Source organism: Lonchura striata, chromosome 1 (genome assembly GCF_046129695.1).
Source record: "Lonchura striata isolate bLonStr1 chromosome 1, bLonStr1.mat, whole genome shotgun sequence".
Taxonomy (NCBI): domain Eukaryota; kingdom Metazoa; phylum Chordata; class Aves; order Passeriformes; family Estrildidae; genus Lonchura; species Lonchura striata.
In genome coordinates this window covers 127,646,782-127,666,333 of record NC_134603.1, presented here as the reverse complement: position 1 = coordinate 127,666,333, position 19,552 = coordinate 127,646,782, and the positions used below count along the sequence as shown (strand labels likewise).

Genomic DNA, 19,552 nt, shown 5'->3' with positions numbered 1-19,552 from the left:
GGCTCCCGCAGCGCCCCCTCCCGCGGCACCGCCCCGCCCCGCTCCTCCGGAGCCTTCCGCCCGCAGCCCCGCCCTGCCGGGGCCGACGGCGGGGCGAACCATTCCTGCCCAGGGATGGGGGTCGCTGCGTGCCAGCCTCTCGCCCTCCGCCAGCTTCCCACCCGCTGTTGTCGGAGAGAAGGAGCCTGTCCCCTCTTGTTCCTTGTTTTCAAGTTGAGAAATGCGTTACGCTTTTCTTTTGTCTCCCCTTTTTGGCTTCTCCGGGGCTCCTCCGTTTCTCCCCCCCGGGGAGGTGCCGGAAGTGGTGCGGGCGGGCGGAGGCGCCGGTGTGTCAATGTGTCCGTCCTTCACTCCTCCATTGTCTCCCGCCGTCGCCGCTGCTGTCGCGCTCGCTCGCCCTCCCCGCCCCGGACCGCGCAACCACCCGACAGGTGCGGCCGGGATGGGGAGAGCGCCAGGCGGGAGCCGCGCCGGAGCCCCGCCGGAGCCCCGCGGCCGCGCTGCCCAGGCGACGGCGGCTGCTGTGGGGCAGCTCCGGGCGGGCGGGCGGGCGCGGCGGCCATGGCGGAGCAGGGCGGGCGGCGGCGTCACGGCCCGGTGCGGGTGCTGCAGCCCGGTTCGGAAGTGCCGCCGTTCGTGGGTTTTGTGGAGCGCCGGCGGCGCCGGGTCCGCTGCGGGAGGGCGGCGGTGCGGGCTCCTGGCACGCCGGCTCTTCCTTCCGTGCTCCCGCTTTCCTGCCTTTTTATGGCATCGGTTGGTTGGGTAGTTGGCTTTTTGTTGTTTTATTTTTTCCAGGCAGGAAGAGCGTTTTGTTCGGCTAAAGCGGCCGAATGGAGCCGTGGTCGCGCCGCGGCATCGTGTCTCCGGGAGGAAGCGGGCGCTGATGGATCGGGAGGGGAAGGAACGCGCTCAGGGTGTTCAGAGCGGTGCCTGTTGTTGGTGCCTTTCTAAAATTAAACTGTTGCTGGAAAAATAATCTTTGTTACAGATCCAACTTTCCACTATTCCAGCGGAAGCTCGGTAGGCACAGGGACGATCCTGTCGATTCCCTCCAAGGGACAGAGACTGAGGTTTAACATCTTTGATTTTTGCCTGTGTTTATACCAGAGAAAAGAGCAGGACCCTGGTACTTGATGCTGACTTTTACCCTCTTTTGCTCTACTCTTAAATGTATATTTTCTGTATTCTTCCTTTTAAGGAACTAATTTTTTTACCTGTAACGAAGTTTTGAAGGCATGGCTTTATCAGTAAGCCGAATTTTTCCATTTCTTATTACTTGCAGGTCACCTCATATTGAAATATTTCAATATATTTTGGAATTTCTTTTTCTAATACTAAGCTTGTTCTCTATTTTGATACCTGTTGATGACTTGTTGACTGACTTTCAGAAATAATGAAGTCTCTCATAGAAGAGCATGCTCGCTGAATATAGCCTATCTTCATAACTATTTGGGTAAAAAAACCAAAATGTGATACAATTTTGTTTTAACTAAATAGCCAATTTCTATATGTTTACATGATTTTAAAACTCATAGAAATAAAAGGGTGTACCACCTAGTTTTACTTGCGTCAACCAGTGTATATAAAAGAGATTGGTTTGGTCTTCAGATTATAAGAGATTCCCTTGACCTTTTTTTTGTGGGAAACCAAAAATGTTGTGAAGGAAATGCCATTGAATTACAAGTGCTTTTAATATTCTGATCCAGAAACGATCCCTATGTGGCACTAACAGAAGTATGTCACTGGCTCAATCATGAAGGCTGAAATTAGGATTTAAGTGGTCTTTTGTTGGTTCACTGCAGGGTGTGAATTTTACCTGCTGTGAACAAATCTTGTGATACTACAGTGCCCTGATAATCTCTGTGGCACTGTTAAATAATAGACTTCAAGCTTCCTTTTGCATTTTAAAAAAATCCCAAAAACTGTTGTGTTTTCTGCACAGAAAAATGTGCATATGACATTCCTTTTATTTAATATGAGAATGTCATTATTGCCATCCTGCCCTTGTTCACAGAGTGAACAGACAGTTTTTCCTTGGCAGCCTTAACTGGATCTCACTTGGTGACTAAGGCTACAGGAGTGTTCCATCTGCAAGGGTAATAAAATACTTTAAGTGCTAGTTAAAACATGTTTCTCACTCTTACCTGGCTTCTGTGTGACCTTCAATCCTGTAACATGCAGATATTTCACAATCTTAAGATCACCCTTGTGAGAGTGTGAGGAAGTGGCATTGCCTCCATTTTATGACCATAATTTGAAGTGTGGAGGCAACAAGTAATTTTTTTTCAAGGCAATGTAGAGAGTCAGTGTCTCGGCAGGGAACTGGAACATGCAAATGTAGGTTCTGTGCCTTTGTGTCTTTCCCTTTAATGCATTTTCTTTTATCTGTTTGTTTCACATATTTAAGACATGTGCATTACTGCTTGGTAATTAATAGTTTATATTTTGAGTATTACAGAGGGAGAAGGAAATGTTAACCTCACTGTGATTCAGAATATTTTCTAGATTTTAAATTGTATGTTTACATATTAAAAATTCCCTATTTCCTCATTAGGTGATGTGTCTGGTACTTGTGATTTGTGAAGCAGGAACTAGTGGTGAAATTTTTCCACAGTGGTTTGCTGGTTTTACTGCATGGAGGTGTGCTCATGGGGATTCGTGATAGCTATTGTTAACCAATGTGTAGGTGATCCTAAGTGCCTATGTGCAATTGTCAGGGATAAGAGGCATGCAAGAAGATAACAAGGATTTCTTTAATCAAGTAACATTCATTTTGGGAGAATGTACAGAATAATAACCTTTTTCTTGGGTTATCTTGGGGAGAAGAGACTGGCTGCCCTATGCCTTGGAGAGTGCACCATGAAACTCTCAGTCTTTGGACATGGAAGAGAGAGAAGGGAAATGCTGAACTGGTGTCACTGTTTTCTCTCAAGTGACCTACCTTTATTTCTGTCTTGGAGAGTTGCCTGAATTCTGGGCACGTACTCTGCAGAGGTCAAAGATCCCCATAGTTGCTTTCAGTGCCTGGGCCTGGCAGGGTCAGAAACCTGTCTGACCCACTCCATTTTGCCTAGGGGAAAACAAAATAATAGGTCAAACAAGTACACCTAGTTGTATGACTTATTTCCTAGCTCCCATCTCACTGGTTCAGCTAGGGATTTCCTCAGCAAGAAGTGTGTCTTTGTGTTTACCTTTATATTTGAGAGCCTAAAGCAGGCTGGCAGGCTTTTTAAATTTAGGTAAATTGTGTGTTTCCAGCATCCCATGATTATAACTTTCATGACTGCTTGAAAGAGGATCACTTCTTTCCTGTTTTAGAACCTGCTACTTCATGGCTTTGTTCAGCCCCCAGTTCCTGTTTTGGAGCCGATGAAGAATTGTTTCCTGTTCAGCCTTGGCATGCCATCAGGCCTTGACAGACCTGTGGTCTCCCCTGCCATTGTCTTTTTGCTGAGCTGAAGTCTTAGGTGTATGTAAAATCCATTACATATTGTTGCCAAGTGTGTTTTTGTGAATTAGGTCTGTCTTCCTGCATGCCCTGGGCAATAGGAAATCTCCTGCAAGAGGAGTTGAACCTTGCAGACAGACCCCCACTGGGTTTTGGTCCTTCTGTCTCCAATCCTTATAATTATATCCTGGCCAAAGTTAAGAGGGTCTAATAGGATTATTCATTTAGATCAATTCAAGTTCATGCAAGTTCAAGGGGTTTTTATTGCTAGAAACATCCTCTGTTTTTTCCTTGCAGATCTCACGAATAGTAATCTATGGATAGGTTACTTCCATGCCCTCCCCCAGTCCAGTTGATTGGTATTGTATAACTGTTAAACTTCTTTAAGTGTTTTTGTTTTATTGTAAGGCAAGTTGTTTCAACTTTCATCTGTTTCTGAGTCTTAGGGCAGCCACTTGGTCTCTGTTATGATCTGTGACTGTTGCTAAGGCCTGTTTTATACCTGGGAATAGATTATAAAACCACAGAAAAATAACTGAAACTGACGAGCACTGATATGTGTATTTGAACACAACTGATGTATTATCCACAATAGCTACACACAAGGTTTTCCTGTAGCTAAAATATTAATTTCAGACCTTGATAGAGATCTCCACCTGCTACCAGTTCCCTGTGAGACCTTGCACAAAGTTAGGCTTTCTCTACACTTGGGTCTTTAGAAGCAAATCCCAGGAACTTGACTCTAGCTGTATCCAAAGTCTGGCTAGATGAAGCTTATGTTTCTTTCATCTGCTCTTGAATCCTGACTTGAAGGATTCTTACATAAATGGGACAGAAGGACACCAAAGTATTTTTCGAAAGATTGTCTGATGCAGACTATAGGAGGAGTACAGGTGAAGTGAGCAATGTTCTCTGGCAGGAAATACAGGTCAGAGCAGTGTGAAAATACAGTTTGGGGCTTGGATATCTGTATAATGGTAAGGAACTCCTGTGTGGGCTTAGTAGTCTGATTTAACTTAAGTCCTGGTTTGCTCCAAGACTTGACCTGATTGAACAGAGCCAGCTTTAGTGGTTTTGCACCTAAAATATATTCAGAATAGCAGTCACCTGTAGAATTTTCTTGAAAGAAAACTGTTCACAAGTTTATTTGTATATGTTTTGAAGCACATTTTCTAGCATATGCTTTTATTTTTGTGTGTCTTTAACTGCTAACCATGCCAGGGCAACCAGAATCTTCCCGCAGGGAGTGAGGATTAACAGAGCAAAGAAGAAATTTTGAGGTGCTCAGCTATTGTGATGATGATCATGGGCAATCTAAGTGCCTTAGATGAATGTGCATTTGTACTACCTGGTTAAAAGCTTTCTTTGAAAAAGTCAGCATTGCTTTCACAACCAAATCAGATATGTGTATCTTTTTATTCTTTTATATTCTCAGCATTAGAAAAAAATAAATTGTTTTTTTGCAGGATGAGTTCACATTCTCTTAATTGTTTGTTCCAGGTAGTTCTAGTATGAGTGGCTTGCTCAGACAATACATGCTTTGTGCTTTTCATTTGTAGCTCAAAGTCAGTGTGGTTTTATTGAATTAAAGGAAATGTAAGCTTTAAACAAATTGTTTCATGCCTATGAATTTCATGTAGTTAGGTACTTGCATTTTTTGGAAGAGATGGCATGCAAGCAACTTTTTGCTGTTAAAGACTTGAGATGTGTTTAGTGACAGCAAAGCAGTATGTGTCAGAGTATGCCTGAGCACCTTTGCAAGACGAAGTTCTTTCCCTCTTAAGCTTTGCAGGTGGTAGCAATAACCCAGTAAAGCATTAGCACAGCTTCTGTAAGAGTTGGTTCTCAATTGCTTTTCAGATGGCTGTTCCTAAAATAAATTCAAAATTTCAGAGATACAAAGCAAATAACGTTACATAGAGGTGCAAGGGACATATATCTGTGTGTAGGAGGAGATTGAAAAATTACAGCACATTTAGAATTTGTACTGGTTTTAGGGATTCATGAGTGCAATACTGAGGAAAACAGTGTTAGCAGCATTTAGTCAGTGACAATCAAACCTTTATTTGGTGAAGAATGGTGGAGGCACTTGGTTAAACATGTAATTAGGTCTAATTAGTGAGTAATTTTTTTAACCTCCAGACAGGATTATTTAAACTCTGCTTACACTCATGTGCAGATATATGTACCTCTTTGTAGGCTTAAGGTTATTGTTTAGGACAGAGGAATTAGATCATGCTTTGAATGGATGTGTGCTGTTAAATTCAGATTGCTTTAAGAGGCATCATCTTTTATTCCTCATTTTCTGTCCTTATTGCTCCTGTGCAAATTCAGGAATTTCTACATCTGTGTTCCTCATAAGGCAATATGCTGTCAACCACATCTATCTCACTCCCTGAGCTTCCAGGTGAAGTAATTCCATTTTTATATTTTATGAGCAGTAAATTGCCTGTTAACTGCCATGGTTGCCCATTAAACTGTATATTTGATTTCTGAATTTTTTTTTTTTAATGTGATCCAGTGTTGATTAAAAATGACTCCTCAATGGCAACAGTACTTACATATTAAAGTAGTAACTGTCTGTTGAAAGATAAATAAAATACTCAAGGATCACTCAGGGGTAATTCTGGTGTGTGAGAGGAAAATTGACAAATGGAAATTTTTTTTTTTTTTTTCCCTAGGGAAAAGTCTGTGGAATGCAATAATCCTCTGCCATGCCTGAAAACCCTTTTGAACTTACTGGACCATAGTTCTTAAATGTAGCTGTAGATCTTGTAAGAGACTGCAAAAGTCAAAATATAAAGCCAAGCAGAGTCCAGTACCCGCATGCAGTGATGTGGTGGCCATTTTACTGCATTGAAGTGCTCTTTACCATTCTTGCATGCTGTACAGCTGAGAGCAGAATGAAACACTTGAGTTTCAGGGTTTAACAGCTTTGATCTTCTGTGAAGTGTGGTTGTATAGTCCAAGCACAATACAGGGAACTTATATTTTTCTAACAATTTGCTGGTAAAACTTCCAGCTTGGACCGCTGTTTGTCATAAGGATGGTTAAGTCCAAGTGTGGCAGCTTATGTAGATCAGATTGTAGGACTGTTCTTACTCCATCTTTAGATACATTTTTGTTGGCTAAGCTGGTTTTAATAAAGAAAAACGTCTTCCTCACATGTGCTGTATAAAACAAATAATCGCTGGTTTATTTAATGCTTCCAGGAAGTAAATCAGTAGTAATTCCTACTTATTCTTTGAGAGGTTTTAGTTGCTATGTGTCTTAAGAGTTTTTGAAATCAGAAATGAGTTTTTTTTCTACTACAGAAATTACAGAATTACTTTTAAAATTCACTGAGTCCTTCATACATACGTATGTTTTGTCATTCTGTATAAGGATTTGCTCTGCAAAATCTGAGCTATTCTTAGGCTGGATGGCGAAGTTTTGTGTAGAGATCACTTACAGTTTTTGCAGGCTCAAAGTGGCAGACAAAGATTACTGCTTTTATTCAGCCTGTAAAACAATGGATTACCTCTAGTGAGAATTAGGATTGAGGACAGACAGATCAGGCAAAGGAAATGCTAGACAGTCTGGAACAGAGGTTGGCCAGGGAGATAGGAAGGAAACATCTTTTGTGATCTCTTGAATCTCAATGAGTTACACCCTTCTACAATTCCTTCAGCTACTGCCAGCAGAACAATTAAATATGACTTTGGGGTTGTACTTGCTTGTAATAACTACTGTCTCGTGTTTTTCTTAGATGTGTTTTCATGCAGAAAAGAAGTCTAAGCAGTTCAATGGTTTGTAATTTGCAAGCTAAACTGATCCTTTCATTTTAGGTTTTGTTTCCATAAATAAAATCCTCTAGTTCTCTAGAAATGTTTTTAAGAGAGAAGATACATTCAATGCATTAGTAATTTTCTTCTGATAAGATACAGGGGTGAAATCTTAGGAAGATGCTACTGAGCATTAGATATTGGCCTTGTCATTTATTTTCACTACCATTCCATGCCTTGAGCAACAGAAAATTGGAAAAACAAAGTATGTTACTACTTTTAAATGCTTGAGGAGAAGTCAGCCCTTTAGAATAGGGGCTGATGAGTTTCTTTTCAATTTACAACCTTCTTTGTATGCACCAGTATTGATGTGAGTTTGGTTTGAGTCTAGTTGCTGTTTTTTTCTATGTCTCTGCACCTTTCTAAAGCCTGTGTTAAGTGCTTTTTGTCTTAGGTCTGTTTTGGCTGTTTTTTTAGTGTGTGGTTTCTTGTGACCGTGACCTGTAGATCCCAAAATCATCAGCCAGTGCTATGGAAACCCAATCTTGTGCTGTTGAATATCATATTCTGCCAAGATGTCTATGGATTTCTTCCTCTACATTTTGTATGAAAAGAGGCCCCAGTCAGTGTGCCCCCTGGGCCATGTGAATCCTTGGCTCTGCTCTTCAAATTTATCATCCTCCCATTGATCTCAGCTGCCTTCCCAGCATGAAGAAGCATCTTCTTCCATGCTCAAGCACATGCATGAGGTCTTTTGCCAGGTTTTGACCTTGGCTATCTTGTTTTGTGGGGCCTTGTTAAAAGGTATCTTGAATTAGAAGAAGGAAAGGATGCACATAATTCTCTAGATGAGACAAGGGAAGGGCTTTACTTTGTATGTTTATTCCTGTTAAATTGTTTATTGGTTTATGCACTTTTCAGTGCCTTTTCCCCAATGTACTCTGCCATCACTATATCACCTTGCATTGCTGTTGTGCCTGTGCAATTCATGATGACAGTGGACTGGTTGGCTGGTGATTCACACTGCTAAATTGTCAGGGCATCAGACTCTCGGGTCTCTCCTGTGAGGAGATAGTGCCATTCTTGAACTTTTATCTGTGAGCAGTGGTTCCCAGCTCCCTGAAGCCAAATGTGTCAAGCCAAAGCACTTCATGGGTAGCCTGCTGGATGCTAGGATTAGTTTAGTATCTTAGTGCCCTCCCTAAGCTTTATTTTGTTGAGGTATAGGAAGGCCTCATTCTTTCCCATTTTCCTTTGTCCTGTCAGTTTAAATAATTGTTGACCTTTTTAGTAGGTATCGGCACTGCAAAAGCAGTGTTGTAGTATGAAGAGATAACATAAAGTCTTTTGAAACTGAGGGAGAGCAAAATCTCGGTGATAAGGACAAGAACTACAGGCCGTGTTCCCCATTTATTGTTTTCAACATACTTGTTACATTTTTTTTGTAATCCCAAGATAAATTACTTAATTTATGGTGAAAAATAGGCTACTAAATTACTGAGTAAAGTACTTTAATTCATGTTCCTAACACATGATTAGTAAAGGTCCATATCGACATATTTTTATCTGAAATATCAACTCTATTTCTGAAGCATTGTCAAGAATAGCAAAAAAAATACCAGTTATTGCAAAGCCTCCAATTCAGAGTCATGTTGAGTATCTACTCTCTTAGAATTGAGAAAAAATTAATTTAGGTTATCACTTCTATCTTTGCATTTTTATCCTCCCTTAGCAAAGAACATACACTACTAACTTTACTAGTCATTCAGCTCTACAGAGTGTATCAAACTATGCAGAGCAACGTTTGAGGTGGGATACAAATGTGTTGGTTTGCATGGCTTTCAGCAGTCAGTCCACTGACTTGGAGAGTTTGTATCCAATGACTGAACAGCTCTACATTCTAGGATTTAGCTAGGTTAACTGCCATGTCTTTCTGAAGCCTCAGAGGGGCCAGCCAAGCCTTTCTTTGTGGTGTCTCAATCCAGCAAAAAAAAACCCTTTAGCTGTCTCATTAGTAAACCTTTTAAATGATTCATAATTTGTATCTTCATAGGAAGTGAGTTGTAGAAATCTAATGTAGTTTTTACTGGTGTTTTTGCTCTCTTGTACAAGTGTATGTATGCATACACCTACAGATAACCTAATAAGGGCTCCATGGAATGGGTATATACAGAAGTAGATTGCTGATATTGGTCTTTCCAGTGCATGAACAGTGATGTTGTAAACAAGAAAATAGATTTCCCTATTAATAGTGTCAAATATAATTGTGCCAATCTGACGTTGACATAGGCCAACCAACCACAAAGTGGATGCATGCTTTCTCTGAAGGAAGCAAGGCTATCTGGAATAGAGATACTTTATGCCCTTTAAAAAGATACTAAACATATTCTAGTTAGAAATCCATAACTCCTGCAGTAATGCTTGGCTTCAGAAACTGGGTTGGGAGTGGGTGGATGGCTGTGGTCTGATACTGAGGCTATGCTCTCATCTTTTTTGTGGTACACTGGATTTCGAAACTTCTCAGACAACAATGAAAATTCTGTGAATTATTTCAGAAAGATAAACAAGCAGGTCTACTGAATTAACTAAAGAACTGAATAGTATATAAATAGTAATTGCCTTGTTGTTAATTTTGGGTGGGTAACTAAATTCCTAACTCCGCCTGAGATGTTTATAGGTATCACTGAGCTGTAGACTTTCACACAGATGGCCAATCTGCAGGTGCGAATTTTGATCTGATTCAGATACCTAAAAAGTACCTTAAATCTGAAGCTGTGAAGCTGTTCACCCATCTCACTCTAAGATGGGCAAGCAAAATATTTTAGATAAGGTATTTTCTGGAAATCTTTATGTTTCTCCTTATGGTGAAAACGGGCAAGAATTGCTGGGTCAGACTAGGTGTCATAATCCATTTTTTCAAGGCAAGTCAAATGCAGCTCGTATTTGGGTTCCGACAGTTGGCTGTTTAGTCAAGAAAAGTCAATAGGGGTTTTGGCTTATGTGATTGCCTTCTAGAATGATCAACTGTAAAACAGGGAGTGGTCCTCGCAACCAGCAGCATCAATTAAATTCCTGGGTTTGGCATTTGAACTGGGCTGACTGACATCTCTCTGTGCTTCCCTTACCAGTGTGTGGACACAAAGAACTGCAGTGTATTCAGCACTGCCTGCTGCCTCTGTGGTGGAGTGGGGTAAAATATTACATACCTGCTCTGATCTGCATTTGGGTGAAACAGATGTCTCAGTTACTTCTACTAGCTTATTGTAATGTGATTAAGCTCTTAGGAGATGACGCTAATACTGGAAAACAGATACAAATTAGTGACACAACAGGCTTGTTGCTCTATTTTTTTTCTACCTCGAGTGATTTATAGTGTTGTGATTTATATTTGACTTCCTTTTGTGACACTGGGTTTCTTAGTTCTGAGATTTTGGCCACCTGTGTATATAAATGTGTTTTTGAGAACCAAGTTTTCATCTGATTACAATTATCATCAAAATTGCATATAATTACCACTTTTTGAGAAGCAAAACTTAAGAAGCATTCATAATAGCCATTGCTTGCAGTGCTGTGTTTATAGACTGTGAATTCTTTGAGTCCAGTTTGATGTATTTCAAAGTCATCTGAATATAGATTACCATCAAAGACCATATTCTAGGTTTTATGCTTTTATATTTGCAGATAAGTCTTGAATTTTGTCAGTTACGTTTAGACACAGGATGGAAGAAGATTTTTCTTAATCTAAGTAAAGTTAAACTGTGAAAATTGAGAGAAGATGCAGTACTTTGAGAATTTTCAAGACTGTGTCTGTGTATGATATTCCAAAATAGGGAAAACTTTGCCATACATGATTGCTTGGTATTTGAGCTTTGGGTTACCAAACCAAAATTGCTCTCATATTTCTGATATGTGAATAGTGTTGGAGTCCAATACTCTATGATCAGCATTTTTTAGATATTCCACATATGGAGGGTATGATGTTTAATATCTAATTTCCCCACCTGAAGATAGCTGAGATTATGTGGGATTTCTGATTTAGCAAAGTGACACAAATTATACTGAGAATGTCATACAAATGTAAATTACACATAACAAAGTAAAGCAGTTGCAATCACACAATTCAATCACAATACCAATGTGATTCCCATTACCAGTTTTTGGAAAGAAATACGTGGCTTGGATCACAATTATGTCTCAAAGATTTTTGCTCTCTGAAGAAAACTGGTTTGAATGTTTTCCCTTATCTTACAAAAGCAACTAAAGTCCTTCTGCAAAATTAGCAATACAACAAGCTGACCCAGGATAGTCCTCTTGGGATTTCTGTTTACTTCTCCTCCTAACCTGACCTTACTCAGGTGCCACCCAGCTCTCAGTGCTGTTGTCCTAATACTCTTGGGTGGAATATGCTGCCATGGATGAGTAATATAAGTAATGTCTTGTGTGTTTGTGAATTTAAGAGACAGCCTTCTAATACCAAAGCTTGGGTCTATAGTCTCATCTCTGGAAGTGGCCTGTAGTGTTGGTAGGTGAGAAAAGAAAGACAAAGAGAACAAAACAAACAAAAAAACCACACAAAACCCAAAACCAGTATAGGTAGAAGGGACTGCTACATTTCTGTTTCATGTCCTGCCAAACTCAGCCATTTTCAAGCTTAGAAGGTTGTATCATACGTGTGCTTAATAGTCCTTGATAAACTATTCTTCCATTAATTAATCTAGGAGCTTTCAGGTTTCCACATAGAGGTGAAGAAATGCTATTCTGAAGTAAGGCTGAGAGTGCTGGTATGGGAGCTGCCAAGCAGTGGTTAGGATAGCAAGTGTCTGCTCAGTCTGTAATAGTTGTTTTTCTGACTCACCTAGCATAACAGTTGATTGTGTAGGCACTCCATGTGTGGCCTTTATTTCTTTTTTTCACCCCAACACATAACTTGGATGTGAATCAGTATCTATTGCCATGGGATTATTTTACCTTGATCTGAGAGGAGTTGTACCCAACACTGCAGAAATAACTGAAGGTTGAAGCTGTCCAAGCACTGATTGCTTCTATTCCCCACTCCAGGAATTTATTTACCAAAACTAGTGTGTTCTGTCAAAATGTTCACATGCTCTGAAGAGGAAGAAGCCACCTCAGGGAATATGGGACTGCTTTTGGGATGCAGAGTGACACAAGTCAGTTACAGACTCCATTTTTTGTCCAAGTGAATACTGCTAACAGCATAATCAATGTTAGCTGGTATGTTTGGAATACTAGATATGGTGAAAAAGATTGTATGTTTTCACTGCTGGACCTTTGTGCCAGAAAGATCAGAATTTAGATATCTGGCAGCTGATTAACTTTCCCGTAGGTAAAAAAAAAACAACAAACCACCATGCATTATCTTGGTGAACTCCTTGCACATGCTTTGAAGAAATAATTAGGGAGTTCTGAATTGAAACTTGCTTTAATGCTTAAAGCAGCTGTTCTATTAAAATCAAGGTCTTCACCAGTTGCAGGTGTGTAGGAGGTGCTGGCTATTAATACATCCCTCCTCCCATTACTGTATTTAGTTCATGAAATAATGAACTGCTAGCATCTGGGGGGCATTGCTTTCTGGAGAATGCACAGATTGTATTTATTTTAAACCTTATCCCCTTAGTTTATCAGTTTTCAAGTGCTGCAGCACTGTATCCTGGAGCCACTAGTGATATCCAGTGCTTTTGCTACTTCTCAGAGCTTAGAGGTAGCAAGAAGAATGGAAGAACATCTTCTGATTTTATTGTTGATACTGAAATTGCATGAGTAGGGTCAACATTATAAAAACTTCCAGTGGATTGATACATTTAAAAAAACAGAAGCAGGATCGACTTGAACAGAGGCATGGTACTCTATATGAAAAAGCTGATGTTTCTGCCTTAATTATAGAGCTGTTATTGTATTTTCTTGTATCTTAACAAGCTTTGCTTCTGGGAATGAAGCCTCTCTGGTACTTTTTTAAACTCGTTTTCTTCCAAATAACCTGTATTTATTGGTTTATTAGAGAGCTTGTTACTATAAAGTAACTCCATTAATGATTTCTTTCAAAGGTACTGTGAAAGGTGCCTACTGTAGTTGTCCCCCAAACATTAATGAAGGATTGAACTAAATTGCTGCAGTACCTTTACAGTTGTGCTATTGCGGAATTTCAACTACACCATTTTTCCCATAACAAAATCATCTCTATGGCAATTGCTAAGACAATTGTATTTTTCAGGATGATCCGGACATCTAATGTCTCCAAATTTGAGAACCCTGTTTTAGCATTTGCACAATCCATTGAAAGTGGTGATTTGTGTGAGGAGAAAACTTTGTTAGCTTTGGAAGAGTTCTGTCTTTCTTCCACTTGTTTTCTCAGTTCACCTGACCCGATCTCTGCCTGATGCTGTTTATCCCCTTCTTTTTTAAGAGGTTTTCCTATTGGCAAGGTATGCAAGCTTGGAGTTGGCATTTTATCTTCAAATGAATGTTAATTGGCTATGAATTGATCTGTAGCAATGTACCATCTATATTATTGCAGCCTATTCCAGTTAAGAGTATAGCACCTAAGAGAGCTCTCAACAGTGAGAATACCTTGTTCTTAAAGAATTACATCTAATTCCTCCTCTTTAGTTGCTGGAAGAAACCTTGTTACTGAAGGACAACATTTTTGGTGTGTCAACCTGAGTGCATGATTTAGTTTTCTTAACTTGTACTTCTACCTGCCAATTCTTAGGAATTTTTTACTCTTTTTTTTTTTTTCTTTTCTTTCACTGACTGTGCCATGACTAATGCATTTTTATATGATTCCTGATGACATGACAGAGAAGTCCATTGTCTCAGTGCTCACTTTACAGTTCTCTTGACACCATGAAGTGCATTTGAAAGTGCTTCAGTAGTGTTACTCATCTGAGCCACTTCTGTAGAAATTCCTGGTTAGTGACCTAAGAAGTATCTGCTGCCCTGAAATCAGTGTAGTGAGGTGAATCTCTAATAAAGTGTCTGATTATACATTTATTTGTGGCAGTAGGAACTGGAGGTTTTCTGGCTGTTTTTCAAGAAATATCTTTCTGTATGTTGTTGCAGTTTAGCTGTTAGGTGATGTGATTTGTGGTGCAGACTTCAGTGAGTCCATCTTCTTAGTTTTTCTGGGTTTATCATGTTCTTAAGTGCCATCTGCATGTCTACCAAGTCCATCTACATGTGTTTTAAATAATTCCAGTGACAGTGGCTCTACCACTTCCCTGAGCAGCCTATTCTAGTGCTTCACAATGCTTTCAGTGAAGAAAATTCTCCTACAATCCAATTTAAACCTCTCGTGAGGTAACATGAGGCCATCTCGTCTTGCTGCTCATTACTTGGAGGAGACCAGCTCTCCCTGGCTCTGGCCTCCTTTCAGATGGATACAAAGAGCAGTAAGGCATTCCTCTTCCTTCTCCAGGATAGCTCTTCACAAGCTGCATGCCCAGTTCGTTTTTGGAGAACCTTGCATGAGCACAGGTTTTTATTTATTATTTAGTGTGTGGAAGTTTCATTCTCTTCAGGTATTCATTTCTATTTGCTGCAGAATTAAATCAATTCCTTCTGTTTCATTTCCTTGTTTTCTCTCTCCCACTAAGCATGCTAATAATGGACAAATATTTTTATTGAAGTAGATACACTTTTTACTGTGGACTAGTACTGTTCTGTGATTAAAAAATAAACATTTTTAAAATATTTAAGTGCAAGAGCTTCTGGAAGACTCTTTAGGGAAAGACAGGGCATGTGGTTCAGCAATATTCATATTTCATGTAAATTTTAAAACCCCATGTTGATTGTATTTACCCTGCAGATTCATATGTTACTGTTTTGTCCCTGCATGTTGCTGTTGAGGCTATAAAATCAGGGAAGGGATTTTAATGTGGCAAGAGCCTGGCTCTGTCTTTATTGTTCCTGATGAACAGCAGCTTTGTGTTAAAGGTTTCGTAAACGTGGCAGCTGTGCTGGTGCCTCTGTGGCAAGTCTGCAAGATAAACCTGGTTGCTGGTGCTGCACTTCCTGGTGATTTGTGCCATGGTTGAATTTACAGCTTATTAGTCACTTCTTAAAAGCATCCCAATATTTTAGGCACAAAAGGCTCAGTGTCCTAATGGAAAGTGGAAAGCATGATGAGGATTTGTTGAGAACCTGTCTGCATCACATCTGCTGTGTCTTGTCCCCTTACATTGCTCTGTTCCTCTCTGCTGGTAATGATTTATATGTTTTCCACCTACAGATTTTGTTAGCTCATGATCTAGCTGTCTGCTGCTTTTCAGTGAGCAGAGGCAGCTGCTGGCTGCATGCTGACATGTTTCCTCTCTGGCAAAAGTGCAAGGGCAGCTTTTCCTCTATGCTGCTCAAGTTCAGTGATTTTATTTGATGTAATTTCTTGGCTTGCTGCTGAAAGGGGTGGAAAACTCTCTTTACCCCAAGCCTGGAACTGTAACTGTGAGACAATGAAAACACCCAATAACATTACTGGATAAAAAAGACGCAGTATGACTTTTTAATGTCCTGGATGTTCTTTGGTGGGAAAGAAAAGATTTCCTTTGATATGTGGGTTGGGATGTTTCTTTCATAGCAACTCTACCCATCTATGCTTCTATTTTACTTGCCTTTGTGATGAGTGCCCCCGTCTTACATGATAAGGGAAGGAGATGGAAATAACTCCTGCCAAGCATCTGTTCCTGTGAAAGCTGGTGGTGCTGTGTTGGTGGTGTTCTGGCAGCTCTCTCCATCGCCCTGTCAGTCAAACGCCATCGGCGCCAGTCCCCACAGCAGCAGCAGCATCCTGTGGAGCAGTGCTGCCTGACCCTCCCTCCCCAAGCCCCCCCAATCCAGTGAGCTGCCCAGAGGGTCACTGCCTGCCCTGAGGGCTGTGTTTTGTGCCATGCACACAAAGAGCCATAAAATCCTGGTAGTTTTTATTAAAATGTTGTTCTTTTTCTTCTGTTGTCTGGAGCTGATTCCCTTCTCTCTGTAACTAGGGCAGTGAAGTTTCACTGCTGTGAAGCAACTGTTCCCAGATTCATCTGAGCATGTTAATGTTTGAAGACTCTCAGATGATTTTGATATTTTGGTCCAAAGAAGTGCAAAATGATGCTTAGAAAAATAATGTTGCTTTGAATAAAGGTTTTCAGTGTTTTTTTTTTCAATTTGAGCAAAATGTTTCAAAGAACAAATGGTAGAAACTTCAGCCTTACCAAGGCTTTAAATAATTTAGGAGTTAATCATCATAAGAATTTCCCTGTGGTGTGGATAAAAAACTTAGTAAGTTTTCTAACTTACTAAGCGAGTTCATACTTGCTGAAGTGGTGAAAAAACTTCTACTTCATCTGCTGCAAGGTTTATAAATTAATTTTATTAATTAATGCTGGATTTATTAATTAAATTTTTTACAATTTTTATTAATTATGTGAGATCACTTGGTTAGAATAACTCCTATATAATATGTGTCTGCATATCTACAACTATTTATGTCCCTCAGTTTTATTTTAACTGTTTAGGGTCATTAGCATGAAAATGAGGAGCAACTGTAGAGAAAGCTTAGTTCCTGAACTTCGAGGTGTCTCATGAGAATGTGCCATCTCACCAATTTATGAATTTTTAAAGTATGAGTCTGTTTTATACAAGCCTGTTAACAAGAGTGAGAATGGAGTTTGGTGAAGTCATACTTTTTTTTATTTTTTCTGATGAATTTTGTCGCTGCAGATTAGTAATTAGCAGGCTTAGATGTTTTGTGGTTTGTATAGATAATGAACCCATTGTGGAGCATAGTGCCAAGCTCTGTAGTGCTCTGACATCTGCTTGAGTATTGAGCAGTAAATCGAGAGTAAAGCTTCTGTTGCTGAGCCTCTCCCATCTTCTTCTGAAGAGTGGAGTCTGCAAAAGGAGTGAGCTGTCTTTTCCATATCTCTTGCTTGCTTTCCTGCTGGCAATTAATGTGAATCATGGAGGATGTTGGGCTACAAGATACAAGTTTGGATGGTGGTTTGAGTTTTCTTTTGGAGGCTATTCCCTTCCTACCCATACGTATCCTTAAGATCCTAGCTCCACTGAAACCATTATGAGTTGTCTAGCTGCCATTTCAAAACTGGCATTGGCTTTGAGCCACCCAGGTGCTGTACCTTTCAAAATGGAGAATATATGTAATAGTTCAAGGTCTTAAGTGATTTCAAGGTTTTACAGCTATCTGACACCATGGAGGCAGGCTGCACTCTCTGATGCAATCAAATGTGCTGTGCAAGTTTATATGCTGCCACCCTGAATTTACAGCCTTCAGCCACCACTTCTGTGCTGTTGTTAGCTTCTTTAAAAAGTTTTTGCATTGCATTTACTTTCGTAAATTTTAAACTATTATGCAGGCATCTGTTGTGGTAGTAGCAGCACTTTAAATCTCATTTTCAGGAGCCGATGCCATTCTTGATTGTTGTATAGATCACTGGGTTGGTTTTGCTCAGTCTCAAGATGCTGTTTCTTAATGAAGGATCCTGAGCCATTGCTTGAGGCAGTGCTTTATAAAGCCAGACTCTCACTCGAGCAGATTAAAGCACAGTACATTTAAAGCTAAATATAGAAGAAGGCATATCCTGTGTTCCTAGTAATTAGCTATTCAAGAGTCTCTTCTGTTGAGCTGAACCTCTAGTCATTAAATCTGCCACAAGTTGGGAGTCCTGCTTTAACTGTTTGTGGTTCTTTTAATCTTTTTCCCAGCTGTTTTAAAGGACACATTTTATGTTCACAGGCAGCAGTTAAAATCCACAGTCAAGCTTCAGGTACATGCAAGTGTTTTTGTAGCTTAAAAATACACTGCATCCAAGGAAAGAAGTCTGCTGTTAGAAATTTAGTGTATGCATTTATTTCTTTTATAGAAACAGTGAAACTGTACCAGTATGCTGGGTTGAAGGCTTTTGTGTGTTCCTTAAGGAAGTACGCACTGTGACCCCAGCCTGACAGCACGTTTGTGCTCTGGAAGAGCTGTGAAAAGTGGATTCTTACAGTTCTTACCTGCTGTGTGGCTTGCTTGACAGTTCTTTGTAAACCTCTTGGACTCCTCTTGCCATCTCTTGAAATCAATGGTTTTAGAATAAGGTGTAAGGTGTCCAGGCAAAACATAAAAACAAGTCAAAAATAACTAGGCGAATGTTATAGATCATTCTCTTTACAAATAACTGAAGCTCAGAAAGACCAAGCAGATAAATATGTCAAATCTAGACAGTCACTGGCTAGAGGCTGGATTGTTGCTTATCCCTGTAGACTGCTAAATTATCTGCCCAATTAACTTATAAAGCACGTCCTGTTCCTCTGACACTGAGCTGTCTCATCAGGGGAAAGAGCCTTTTGAGCTCTGCTGTGAAGGCAGTCCTGGATCCTACAGCACTTTGAAAGATCCCATCATATCCTGGTTTACCATCTGTAACTCTTTGTAAATGAGCAGAACGTTTTTCCAGAAGGCTGTTAAGTGTTGCAGTTGTTTTGAAATGCTCCTTGGTCTGTAAGAACTGCAGCTGTAAATCTCAGCGATGAGTATGAATCTCAGTTGAACTGCTTGTTGTGTATTTGTGGTTTTGTGATTTACAGGAAGCAAACCTAGTCTTGATTCTGAATTGTATGGGCTATTTCCAGCTAATGTGCCTGTGTGCAGAGTTTTTGACTGTGGATAAGTGGTAAACCTAGACTAGAACGAAGGTATTTCCCAAGTAAAATATTTGAAATGCTGAAAAGTCACCAGCTAGGAATGCTGCCACTAGAAGTCTGGTGAATGGAAATGCATTGTATAGCTGGAGCATTGTTAAGAGAGTTAAATGAACTTTCAAGGGCAGAGAAAACACTACTTGGATAGTTAACATGTGATTGATGGCTTCTTTCTCAGCCATGGAGCTTGAGTTTCTTTTCATTTGTGGTAAGGAGGCATGTTGGCGAATCTGTGTACTTCTAAACTAGACCTATAGAGTCCACAATGAAGAAATACAAATGATACAGATTTATGTAAAACTATTGTTGTTAGAAGAAGACACTGAAAGTCTTGAATGAGAAGGCTTAATTTTGGACAAGCAACTCATGTGTAACAGTGATCTAATGGCCTGCAGGGTGTGGAGTAGGTGGCCTCTTAAGTCTCAGGGCTGGCAGGTGCTGTGGGCAGGGCAGGGTGATGACCTGTGGTAATTCCTAGTGCTGCAAAGCTTCCTTTTAATTGCTGCTGTTTGCATGCAGCTCTTGGTTTAGCTGCTCTTTGTGTAAAATGTGTTTGTTATGTGCGATGAAACTGATTATATCCAAAGCTTAAAAATAGTTGTTTTCTTTAGATAAAATGACATTAATATATTACCAC

At 40.1% G+C, this 19,552-nt stretch overlaps 1 protein-coding gene across 2 annotated transcripts in view; it reads left to right on the top strand.

The window, feature by feature from the left end:
- BZW2 (basic leucine zipper and W2 domains 2) overlaps positions 1–19,552 on the top strand; it is a 56,335-nt gene that overhangs the window by 131 nt on the left and 36,652 nt on the right. The window contains exon 1 of one of the 2 annotated variants that reach the window (XM_021538306.3): positions 296–431. The exons of the other annotated variant lie outside the window; for it this stretch is intronic. The gene's annotated coding sequence lies outside the window, so the exon portion shown is untranslated. Of the gene's footprint in view, positions 1–295; positions 432–19,552 lie in introns of those variants that run through there. 2 annotated transcript variants of the gene reach the window in all.